This window comes from Delphinapterus leucas, chromosome 6 (assembly GCF_059928025.1).
Source record: "Delphinapterus leucas isolate spDelLeu-1000000601 "Yukka" chromosome 6, BTC_Dleu_Yukka2, whole genome shotgun sequence".
Lineage (NCBI taxonomy): Eukaryota > Metazoa > Chordata > Mammalia > Artiodactyla > Monodontidae > Delphinapterus > Delphinapterus leucas.
The window spans coordinates 15012980-15026304 of record NC_143134.1 but is presented as its reverse complement, the minus strand read 5'-3'; the positions used below and the strand labels follow the sequence as shown (position 1 = coordinate 15026304).

Sequence of the window (13325 nt, the reverse complement as noted above, 5' to 3'; positions counted from 1 at the left end):
ATAGAGGACAGAAATAAAAGTCCAAGCCCATGTAAGTTGGAAAGTCTAATAGAAAATTTCTCCCGCAATATGCTGGCATCACAAAGGGCTACATCCCTAGAGTAAGGGTGAACTTGATGTACAGTCATCCTACTGGGGGTTAGAAATTGCATTCCCATTGTCTGGGTGGTCCAAGGAACCTTAAGCTTTGAACTTAGTTTAAGGCAGCTCTGGAGGTGCATAGCCCCTACATACCTGACAGAAGCAAGCAAAATCCTCTTTGGAGAATGGTAGTTTGACCCCAGATCTTAAATTATTGCTATAAATATTTTTTCAAGTACAATGAGCAGCTCACAATAGAAGATAAACTGGCACCAAAAGAAAACAAGGTACCATGAGGAGGACCAGCATAAATAACAGATAATAGAAACAGATATACAAATACATCGCTCTCCTCTCTGTCTGAATATTCCAAGTGTATCCCCACAAAAATTATACTAAATACGCTTAAAGAAATAAAAGAGAAGCTTGAAAATATCTGCAGGAAATTTTCCAAAGTGACATAACAGATCTTAAAAGAACCAAACAGAACGTTTATGAATGAAACATACAATAACCAAAAATTAAAAGTTCAGTGGCTGGAAATAACAGTCCATTAGACACAACTAAGTAGAAGAACAGGAAATTAGCCAGAAGAAATCATCTGGAATGAAACACAGGGAGACAAAACAATGGAAAATGGAGAAGAAAGGGTGAGCCATATAGAAGATAGAATAAGAGGGTCTAACATATGTATAGTTGGAGTCTCAGAAGGAGACAAGAGAGAATAGAAGAGAGACAATCTTTGAAGAAATAATAGTTAAGGAATTTCCAGAATTGGTAAGAGATCCCAATCCACAGGTTCAAGTGTAACAGAATAAATCCCTAGGTGGATAAAGAAAACATATATCCACACTAGACACATCTTACTAAAACTGCAGAAAACCAGAGACAAAGAAAAAAAAATTTTTTAAATCACCAGAGGGAGAAAAAACAGAGATGATCACACCAGTAATAATGGAATCTAGGAGGTAATCCAACATTTTCAATGTGCTGAAAGAAAATAACTGCCGATCTAGAATTCTATACAGTACAATTTTTTTTAGGAATAAGAGCAAAATTAAGACATTTTCAGATAAATAAGACCAGAGGAATTTTTCAATATTAGACCCACGTAGGGGAATTCTACAGGCTGACAGTAAAACAATCCCAGATGGAAGGACTGAGCTGCAATAATAGAGATCCAAGCAGGTGAGTGAAAATATGGGTAAATGTAAATGAACGTACACTGTATCAAACAAAAATACTAATTTGAAAGAAGAACAGGGAAACCGGACATATATAGCAATAGCACGCCAGCTGGAGGGGTAAGTGGAATTAAAGTGTTGTTATACTGTCTGGGAGTGGAATAAACATATTGTTCAACTTTACACTTTGATAAGTAGTTAACTCTGCATGCTGTGATTTTCAGGGTAATCATGATAAAAATAGGGCTTATAACTTCCAAGGTGGTAGAGAGGGAAAAAAAAAAAAAGGAATGATAAAATTAATCAAGTCAAGTGATGCCCAGAAGAGACAGAAAAACAAACTTAGAGCAGCCAAGACAAAAGAAAATCACAAAAGAAGTGGTAGATGTAAACTCAAATATGTTAGTAATCCCATTAGATGTAAATGCACTAAATGCTCCTGTAACAAAGGTTTTAAGTCGGTGTAAAGTAACTCTGTGTGGACCAGAGAGGAAACTAACTTACCCAAGTTCCCAGGGAGTCCGGGGGCAGGGGGCAGCACCCTGCTTCCTAGCCCTGTGTTCCTCCAGCCCTACCCAGTCCAATCAAACCCAGTCTCCCAGTACTGAGCAGCCCACTGCGTGCTGGGTGGTGTCAGAGTTTGGAACATGCAGATGGGTGAAAACAAAGTTTCTATCCTTACTTATCCTAAACGAGGAACAAGTACGTTTCAGCAGGAATTCTTGGATACATCCTTTTTCTAGGGGTTTGGGGTCACCGCACAACTTCATGGTGGTGGTGGTAGGGGTGAGGACAATTTTGAGGACACTTGTGAAGAAGGTCCCGCCTGTGAGCCCCGAATGTCCCCCGGAGTGGGACCTCGGGAACACAGGGGGGAGGGTGGGAGGGGGCACTTTTCTCAATGGAAATTCATCAATGTTCTGTCTGCCCCAGTTATCAACGTTGCTATTTCAGTGAGGAGCCGTGGAGCCTCCGCCGGGCTCCTGCCAGACGCTGGGGGTGGGGTTGCAGGGCAGCGATACGGCGGGGTCCTCTCTGTCGTCAGAAAACATGAGCTCACGCCAGGGTTTCTGCAGGTCACCGAGATAGCACTGGCTCCCTGGAGACAGGCGTGACCCTCAGGTCGGCTCCTGGTCATTGAACTAAGTGGGCCCAGATAAGGGCCGGATAATGGTAGCCAAACTCCCACGGCCTGGGCAGGCTTCCCCCAGGGCCCTGAGGCCAGAGAGGGGGCAGGTCAGGGAGGGGCCAGCAGGAGGGGGTCCTCAGGAGATCCCACAGGGGCCCAGGCTTCCAGGGCTCAGGGCCTTACTGTTGGTCCGAGCCCCCGCCTCTAGGCCAAACAGTTGTTAGGACGCACGGACGTGTGCTGGGCAGACCACTGGCCACAGTAACTCCTGGGAAGATGTCAAACTGGCAGCACTTCCTTCCCTGGACTTTTTCTTGTTTCATCGCAATCTTCTGTATCTGTTGGCAGATTTTAGTATGTGGGGAAGTAGACTCGGGCATTTGTTACCGAATCCAAGCTCGCTCTGCTCGCCGCTCGACAGGCCAATAAATCGGAGACGAGGTGTCGAGGCAAGGGGGACGGAGAAGATGGCAGACTAAAGTCTCCAAATAACCATCTTACCGGGGTTTGGATGTCAGTTTCTTTTATAGCACAGAGACGGGGAGGAGATGAGGAAGTTAAAGTAAAAACGCCAGTACGTTTTGCAAATATCTTCTGGAATCGCCAGCCTCGGGGAGGGGATGTGTTAATTTCTTCATTCTTGCTGCCAGCCACAGGTGGAACAGTGTCCGGATGCTTCCCTGAACAAAGGCACTTTGGTTCAATATTCAGGCAGAGGGGCAGGGTTCCCCGAGGCAGGCCATTATGTATACACAGTATCTTTTCAGTGAACAAAAGCAGCGGAAAGCAAAGGTTAAAAGTAAATGAACCAGATCCAGCATGTAGTCCGATTGGTCTCTTCCATGTTCAGGGCCCTGCTGTGGATGGGGTGGGAGGGTACCCGGGGTTAATCTGGGCGGTGGTTTCAGGAAAAGCCAAGGCCTGATCACGCTCCAAACATTTTCTCAACCTCTGTGCTCTGACCCTGAAGCCGCCACCGAGAAGGTTTCATCTCAGCTAAGCCTTCCTGGGACTCAAGCCACAGCCACTTAAAAAAGAAAAGGATAAATAGAAACCCGTGTAACCACGATGGGAGATGGTCACGGCCCAGGCCTGCGAGTCGCTGGGGGGCTGCTACACAGCACCTGGGGAGGGTGGGAGGTGGATTCGAGCCGGAAGGACCCCCCAGAGCTCATCACCTCTGGGATGGCGAACACCGGGCTGCAGGAGGCCAGTTCCCCTCTGTCCTCGTGCATTAGGGAATCTTTCCTTCCTCTGCCCAGAGCAGCCCCCAGGGAGCCTCTATCAAAGGACCGGAGTGCCTCAGGGAGATGCAGCGATTTGCTACCACTGATTCTCGGGGTGGGGTGAGGGGGTGGTGAGAGGGGTTTGGCACCGAGGCCCAGGGACCCAACGTGCCTGCCCAGGATGGCGCTGCTGAAAACATTCTGCGCACCCCAGAGCTCACAGGCCTTCCCTCTAGGGAAAGAACCGAAAGAAATCATCGGAGGTCTCACTGCTTACGGTGCTGCCGCTCCGGTATCTTGCCTGTAGACAGCTTCCAACTGCAAACGAGAGTTGAAACTTGCGCAGAAGGAAATCCCAAGCCCGGCACTGAGAGCGGAGAAACCGGATCCCCATGACTGGAGCGCTAGCGACATCTACCGGAAGTTGTAGGCAGTGCATGTGCGCCGGGCAACGAGTCGTCCCTTGATTCCAACAGTTTATAGTGTGTAAAAAAGTGTAAAAGCATGCAATTCATATGTTATTCATGAATATAAGCACATGCAGAAAAAGTATAAATTATGTCTTCAAATGACAAGCATAACTTCAAGATAGAACTTACCTCTGGGGAGGGTAGAGATGGAGAGTGTGGTAAGGGTTTTAGCTCTATATGTAATAATTATTTTTTTCCTTTAAAGAAATCTGAAGCTGATATGAAAAAGTGCCAACATCAATTAAATCTTGGAGGAGGTAATAATAGAGTGTTTTTCTGCACTTATCTCTTCGTTTAATATAGGTTATAATAATAGTAATGATTATTATATAGTATATGTTTATTGTACTATATTATATAGTAAAGTTATATATTCACGGTGTATTGTATAATTACATGTATGTAAGGACAATAAAAAATAAGAATGTAAAATTTGGGGTCCAGGTTTTTGGCACTGATGGCAGCAGAGCAGCTTAAATAGCAAAAGTTGTTAACACTTGCTGGCTGCTATTATTATAATTAACAGGTTTACCGCAGTTGATGCAAATAATTGAATAGCAACCAAAGACTCATCATGTATGGGCTAAAGATGAATGGCGCTCTTCAGTAGAGGTGACGAGATGAAGATGATACATGCATTTGCTGGTTTGATACTGGACAGACTCATTTCTTCGTTGTTGCTGAAGAATGGTCCAGTCTCCATACGGAGATGTGGTGTAAAACGTCAGAATGTTACTGGCACCGAATCTGGGATTTGCAGGTAAGATCTCATGGAGGAGGCTGAAGGAGGTAGTTACAATTGACAGTCAGGACTATCTCCAGATTAACGTTGCAGCCTAGGGATGATCACAGACCACAGCTTCCCACAGTTGGGACTATAACCCAGAAGTCGCCTAACAAAGTCAGCAGGGCTGGGCTTCCCTGGTGGCGCAGTGGTTGAGAGTCCACCTGCCGATGCAGGAGAAACGGGTTCGTGCCCCGGTCCGGGAAGATCCCACATGCCGCGGAACCGCTGGGCCCGTGAGCCATGGCCGCTGAGCCTGCGCATCTGGAGCCTGTGCTCCGCAACAGGAGAGGCCACAACAGTGAGAGGCCCGCGTACCGCCAGAAAACGAAAACAAAAACAAAGTCAGCAGGGCTATAGCAGGGATCACCATATTTTGACAATTCAGTGTTGACAAGGATGTGGAGAAAAAGGGAACATTTGTGCACTGTTGGTGGGATTGTAAATTGGTATAGTCACTACGGAAAACAGTATGGAGTTTCCTCAAAAAGTTAAAAATATAACTACTGTATGATCTAGTAATCCCACTTCTAGGTATTTACGCACCGAAAACAAAAACATTAATTTGAAAAGATATATGTACTCCAATGTTTATTGCAGCATTATTTACAATAACCAAGATATGGAAGCAACCTCAGTGTCTATTGATAGATGAATGAATAAAGAAGATGTGGTACACACACACACACACACACACACACACACATATATGCATGATGGAGTATTACTCAGCCATAAAAAATGAAACCTTGCCATTTGCAACAACATGAATGGATCCAGAGGATATTATGCTGAGTGAAATAAGTCAGACAGAGAAGGGCAAATACCACATTGTCTCACTTACATTTGGAATCTAAAAAACAAAACAAAGAAACAAAACAAAAAGACTCATAGATACAGAAAATAAACAGGTGGTTGTCAGAAGGGAGGGTAGTGGGTGGTGTGTGTGAAATAGGTGTAGGGGAATAAGAGGTACAAACCTCGAGTTACATAATAAATAAGTCATAGGGATGTTAGTATACAGCATAAGGAATATGGCCATTAATATTGTAATACCAGGACTTCCCTGGTGGAGCAGTGATTAAGAATCTGCCTGCCAATGCAGGGGACACGGGTTCGAGCCCTGGTCCGGGAAGATCCCACATGCTGTGGAGCAACTGAACCCGTGTGCCACAACTACTGAGCCCATACGCCTAGAGCCCATGCTCTGCAACAAGAGAAGCCACTGCAATAAGAAGCCCATACACTGCAACGAAGTGTAGCCCCTGCTCACTGCAACTAGAGAAAGCCTGCGCACAGCAACGAAGACCCAACGCAGCAAAAAATAAAAATAAATAATAATTATATATATATATATATATATATACATAGTAATAACTTTGTATGAGGACAGAGGATTACCAGACTCATTGCGGTGATCATTTCATAATATATGCAAATGTCAAATCATTATGTAGTACACCAAAAGCCAACATAATACTGCACATCAACGATATATCAATTAAAAAAATGATAACAATACCTATGTCTTCATCCTTTCACCAAAACCGGTTGTTTTCATCTTTTAAATGTTTTCCCTGACGCTGTTTCTCACTACTCTCCCACTTCTCCATCCCTTACTGCCATCGACTTCTCTTCCGACACACCAAACACAGACACACTTCAGAGACTCATACTTTGTATTCAAGTCATAAAATCACACAAACATAATCCATATGGTCAGAAGTCATGGAGTGAAAATCACTCAAACAGGCATCCACGGAAATTTGTAAAATCACACACACACGTCTTCACACACAAACGCAATCTTCTTTCCAGTCAAGATAAGACTGTTGGTGGGAAAAGTGCCGCAAACTATCTCATTTCCCTGTGTGGGCGTCCCAGATAAGTGGCCTCCCACATCTGGACAATAATACTCCAGCTGACAGCTTCTCTGCAGCCCTCAGCCCGCCCGTCCTGAGAAGCCACCGTCGTCACGGTGTGCCTGCGGCTGGGTTGGGCCAGCAGCTCTGAGCAATGAGCGGGTGGACAGCAATGAGGACCTAGGAGCAGGGGTCACAGCCACAACTGCGGCGTGGCTGGGGATGCCCGGGTGCCCAGCATCACCTGGGAGTGGCAGCAGCCAATCAGAGTAACCCCAGGGGCCCACATTATCACTGTGGCCTGGAAGGGAGGATGCAAAGTGGCCAAGCTTGAGGGGTGCGTCCAACAGGTGTGTAAACCTTCCTCTGCTCTGTCTACCAGGCACTCTGGGTGGGATGGCCCTGTTAACAAGACTCCCTCTGCTGCCAACGTTCCCTCCTTTCCCAGCCCTGTCAGCCTCTATGCTGTGGCTTCTGCAATAGGTTAGTGAGTGCCAGGGACTCTGCTCGTCCTAAAGGAAACGGAACACAGTTAAGTGCTCACTTCTGCCCTCAAGTACCTCGTGGTCTGGAGACGTGTCTCAGATCCCTCTGGCATTATAATTATTTTATAATCCTAGACCATGTCTCCCTGCCCCGTGTCCCTTGCTGCTGTGTCCAACATTCATGGTCTCGGTGCTACTGATAGATCAGGCTGCTCACAATGCCTGTTTTGAGTCCTTACTGCTATTTGTGAAGTAAAAACCTGGAGACGGGCACATGGGAGACCAGCAGCGACGAACCTGAGGCCAGAGGAATACACGGCTCCACCTCCCCGCATCCAGGGCTCGGAAGGAGAAGCTGGAGCCCGAGAGACTCTGCTTGGAAGCCTGGAGATGTTGTCAGGCTGTGCAGAGCGTGAAGGTGGCCCGTCCTGATGATGTCTGGTCCTCCCACTTGGGCGGGAGGGGCAGGGCTCCTCACATCTGCTACAGACGAGAAACTGAAGCCTGCAAAGGTTAAATGACTCGCCCCAGGTGGCACAGCTGGGAAGGGAAGAACCCACGTCTCTGGACTTGAGGAATGCGGGCCCAGCCACGGGTCACATCCATGGGAGCTTGGCAAGCGCCCTCTCGGTGGATGAGGCGGGGGCATCCCTTGTGTTCTCCTGGGGCCCAGGCCCCTGTGTGCATCCTTAGGGAGATGGGAGACAGAGAAAGTCACAGTTATGCCCTGCTCAGCCCCCAACATGAGCCTCCAGGTGTAATACGGTTAAGAAGGGGAAATTAGACATTAAGGGTGGGCTTGAGGGGTTTATGGGCTGGGTGTGTGTATAAGCCTAATATTCCCAGCAGTAGTTGATGAAGCTGCTGGCTTTTTCCTTAGAAATAGTCTGAGCCTTTTGTTCTCCAGTCAGATTGAAACCCCAAACCCTCAGACTTTTTTACTTCTGATTTACCGCACATCGGCATCCTGACCCCAGTGACAGCCGTGTGACGGGGCCCTGAGCTTGGATGTGAGGGCCACAACTTGCGCAAGTCCAAACACAGCCTGTCTAGACTGGGAAGAGTCATACACTGGGGTCCACGGTGGAATTCTATAAAAGAATCTAGGGTTAAATATCAAACAGCGGGAAAACCAAATGCCAAACTGGGCCAGAAGCAGGAGTGAAGCTTTAATGTGGAGCTGGGATTCGGAGCTGGGTCAAGAAGAGGTTTGGAAGCAGACGGGAGGGTCACGGAGAAGAACTGGAGTATTTGGGGGTCATGGTTTTCACGTGTTTTGAACCGTGGAGCCCGATCTCCCCCCAAAAAAGGTTGTTTCAATTTTCACTGCTCCCAGCAAGGGGTGACAGTTCCTGTTGACCAGCACTCTTGCCCATACGGTCAGTCCCCTACATACGAATGAGTTCCCTTCCAAGAGTGAGCTCGTAAGTCCAATTTGTTTGTAAGTCCCACAAAGTTAGCCTAGGTACCCAACTAACACAATCGGCTATATAGTACTGTACTGTAACAGGTTTATAATACTTTTCACACAAAAAATACATTAAAAAAACACAAAAAATAAACATTTTTAATGTTTAAAGCTGTTTTAATTGTTCCTCTTACAGTACAGTACCTTGAAAAGTACAGCAGTACCAGCTACATCACTGCTGCTTTTACTCTTGCTTCCAGACATCCTGGGATTGAAATAAAGATACTGTACTACCGCACTCTATACAGTCCTGTACAGTAAAGTACACAAAAGCACAACCACTTGTAGAGGATGCACGCCACGTGACCCTGTACACCAGGCACGTCAGCTAACTCAGGTGATGGCATGTGAGTGCACGTTTGCATCTTTGAAAGCTCGCAACTTGAAGGTTCGTATGTAGGGGACTTGCTGTACTTGATATTACAACTAAAAAAATGGGATCTCATGAGACTATGGTCCTGGAGGGTCTTACTGTCTGGGGGAATTTAAGTGCCCAGCACATGGAAGACCCTCAGTAAGCATTAGCAATTCACAGTCATCACCCAGATCGGGGGAAAGGTTTGTGGGCCTGGGAGGGGAATCTGGAGGCCAAGCCTTAGGTGTCCTGGCCCGGCCATCCCTAAAGGAGGGAGCGAGCCTCTTCCCTGGGGGCAGCCGGACAGATACAGGCCTGCTCTCTAGAACCAGAACCAGAAGGTCCAGATCCTATTCTCGAACCAGCTGTGTGACCTTGGGCAAGTCACTGGCTCTCTCCTTTCTCAATGTTCTTGGGCACAAGATAGAGACAGAAAAACCACGTTTCCAATACTTGGAGCTGTTGTCGGGGAGATGAGGTGCATTCAATTCAGGTAGGGAAAGATAAAAGTCTCACAAAAATGCAGGAAGCTATCGGAGGTATTAAGAGGGAAATGGGCAACAATGTGAGATCTGGGTGGCACGTGGGATGAGAAATACTGTTCTAGGCCCCTTCTGCTCCCTGACCATCTGCCCTGCATCCAACCTCTAGGAGGGAGGTGCAGGGTTTACCTGGGAGATGACTCCTGGCCAAGAAGGGACACTCAGAGTCTGCACAAACGTTCGTGAGAGTCGACTGGCCTGGTGCTTCCGGAAGGGCACAGGAAGCAAGCAGAAGGGAGAGAGAGGCCCTGGGATGTGTACGGATGGCACATTCTCCCTCACTGGCACCTCACCCGTGTGGGGTGGGGGAAGGCACGGTGCAGTTCTCCCCTCATGTGTGACAAATGTCCCCTTCTCCATCTAGCGATTCCTGAAGTCAGGAAGTGGCTGAAGTGCCCAGGCACCAGGAGTTACTGTGTGTCCTTGTCTGGGGGGAGAGGTTGGAGGCCTGTGATCCAGCAAGAGGGGGGCCCAGGGGCCCCTGGGGGGAGTTATAGAACCCTCATTTGTACACCTGAAGGTGGTGCAGGCAGACTGTTGGGGGCTGAGGGAGCCCAGCGGGGGCAGACCACCATCTCTCAGAGACAGGGGACGAAAAGAACATGTTTCTTGAGTGTTTGCTGCCCGCCGGGCATGAAGTACTAATGTATTACTCTATTTGGTCCTTGCAACATGCTCTGAGGAGTAACAGTTACACTTCCATTTTACAGATGTGGCAACTGGGGTTGCAGGGAACTGTCTCTACTTCAGAGCACATGGCCGTGGGAAGCCCAGCTCCAGGCCCGTCCTCCAGGGGTGACAAGGCGAGCCCCACCTGGCCGGGGCAGAAACCAGCCCTTGCAGTGCTGGACCAGACTGGGAACTGACCCCAGCTGTGAAGCCAGCAGAGCAGTGACACGGCCGTTCCCCTGGGCTCCCCCAGCTCCCCACAGCTCTCTCCACAGCCTCACACGACACCAGAGGAGGACAGTGGATGCTGAGCCTTCACCGTGCCAGAGACTTTAATTCCTGAGCTGGATGAATGCCGCGCTGGGCTGGACTGAGACGGCCAACAGGGATGGAAATAAAAGGCCTGGGTCGTGGGGACCTGGGAGCAAGCTTGGACTTTTATTTCAGGGGACAAGGGGAGACTCCCTCTGCCCTTCTGTGCCTGGCTAAGTGGTGGCTCTGTTTGCAGCTGGCCTTGTTCCCAAGTGCAGCTTGGAGGGGGGTGGAAGCTGAGCTAGGAGAGGTGGCCATGTGCCCTGATGGCCGGGGCAGCAGGAACCCCCAGAAAAAGGCCGGGGCCACGCGGATTTGAAGGCTGCAGCTGACAGTCCGCAGAGGCCCAGCCTGTGCCAAAGTAACCAGAGCTCAGGCTGTCCTTTGCCTCCAGGCTCCCTCCCCTCTCCGGTCCCAGGGAGGCCGAGCTGATAGGAGCTGGGTTCTGCCATGAAGTCATCTGTTTTGGTGCCAGGGAAGGGAAGGGCTGGGGGAGCAGGCCGAGGGGCCACAGGGCCCCAGCTCTGTCTGCCTTCCCCAGGCTGGCGCCACGGGTTGGAAAGCCTGAGTCTTATCTAGGCAGTGCCCGCTGCGGGGAGGCGATGGTGGGTGGGAATGGGGGCCCTAGGAGGGCAGGGGGCCCGGTGGGAAGGCCTGTGTATTGTCAGCAAATCTGGAAGAGAAAATGAGAGTTTGGTGGAAATGTCAGGGATCGGGGCATTTGTAGGTCTCTGCAAAGTTTGTCTAGCTGATACCGGGAATGATTCAATCGGGATCTGATGTAAGCACTTCTTTGACCATGTGCCACTCTACAGAAGAAGGAAAGAACCTAAAGGACATTCCAAAGTGCCGAGGTCGCGGGGAAGCGGTGGACCAATCCAGCTCTCTGAGACGGGGAGGGGCGTCCTGGAGAGACGGTGCTGGAAGTTACCTCCTCGCTCCCAAATGAAGCAACAGAGAATGTTGCAGGGCAAAGTAACAAGGGTGACAGAAGTGTGAGCCCACTCAGGACAAGGGCACCCATGGGCGTAAGACCCAACCAACCAATCATCAAGAAATCAAGACCAGGAGAAGGACCATCTGTGTCCCAGGGTCCAGGGCCCAGGCACAGTGAAGGATGTGTCTCTTAGGGGACAGAGAGGCCAGAGACAAGCCCTGGACGGAGGTGGACAAGAGCAGGCGGAGCCTTGGAAGCAGAAGCAAAGAGCCTCAGAGGAACACTCACCATGTCAGCCATTATTCTTGATTAGTGGAGCATGAGGGAAACTGCGTCCAGCGCTGGGTGGGTCTCTTGGACTGGACTGAAGGCCCATCTTGGGATGCTTCTCCAGGCAGAGAAAAACGTTGTGCTCTTCCTCAGGCATGGGATACGATGCGTATGTACTCAGGGAAGGGGTCAGAAACAGAGGGAAGCTGAAAGCCCGGAACCCAGGGCCCCACACTCTCTGATGTGGTCTGAATTCTGTGTCCCCACCCCCAGATTCACACGTTGAAATCCCAACCCCCAAAGGTGATGGGGTTAGAAGGAGTGGCCTTTGGGAGGTGCTTAGTCATGAGGGTGGAGCCCCCAGGAGGGGGATTAGTGCCCTTACAAGGGACCGCAGAGAGCTCCTTAGCGCCTCTACCATGTGAGGACACAGCAAGAAGGCTGTGAGTTAGGAAGCGGGCTCTCACCAGACACCCAATCTGCTGGCATCTTGATCTTGAACTTCCAGCCTCCGGAACTGTGAGCAGTGAATTCCTGCTGTTTGTAAGCCGGTCTGTGGTATCTTGTTAGAGCAGCCGGTATAGGCTAAGATGTCAAGCTGATGCCCTTAGCCCTGGGCTGGGCCCGGGACAGCACAGCCTCATCAGGACACTGGGCAGGGTGGGGCCCCAGGAGCTGGTTCTGTGCTCCCTGTGGACCACCCAGATCCAGAGCTGGCTGCTCTGTGTTAGTATGTAGAGCACAGCAGGACAGGGAGCCCATCCCTGATACCAACCTGAGCCCACTGCAGAGCCCACCTGACAGTTACAGACCAGGTGCCTCTGGGGCCGCTGGAGGAGGTGGTGCCACCAGTGCCCAAGTGCCAGGCATCCTGCTAAGGTGTGGCTGGTAAGCAGTGGAAGGGCAAGCCTTTAGGTGAGGCTCGGGGCAGTGCCCTCAGGTGCGGCTGGCCCGAAAGCTGTCTTTACCTTTTTCAGCTGCTCTTGACTAGTTGCAGCTGATGTGCTCTTTAAGCGGTACCCAGCCAGCTGACAGTGACTATTCTCAAATTAGAGCTCCATCATTACTTTGAAACACACCTTCAAAAGTCAGAGCATCGTTCTTTTGGAATGTTTCCTATGGAGTCAAAAACCTCCGCCGCCCGCCCGAGCGGGAAAAGCAGGTAGGCAGCGCCCCCTGGTGGTGATTTTGACTCCACAGGAAACATTCCAAAAGAATGATTTTGGATTTTTTGTTCAACTAGTTGAACATTATATTGTGAAATAAAAGGAAGAAGTATACTGAAGTATAAAAATGGATATGAAAAATACATATTCAGAGAACTTCAAAGGTCATATTAAAATTAGAACTATTATATAAGAAAACACTGATGTACCTTGGAACATGCCTCTTCTCACCTCTTGTGAAACAGAATCTGGGTACAGACCTTACCTGTGTCATTGATTCTTATTATCAACAAATAGATACCACATCTATTGACTCATACCATGACACGGTGCCAACCGCATGAACTTATGTATGGCCTCTTGAGTGATTATTATTTTCCATTTA

The 13325-nt window shown here is 49.1% G+C and overlaps 1 pseudogene; it reads right to left on the bottom strand.

Annotated features, from left to right (window-relative positions):
* Nucleotides 1-709: 709 nt before the first annotated feature.
* Nucleotides 710-2717, bottom strand: LOC149748848 (uncharacterized; annotated as a pseudogene).
* Nucleotides 2718-13325: the final 10608 nt, after the last annotated feature.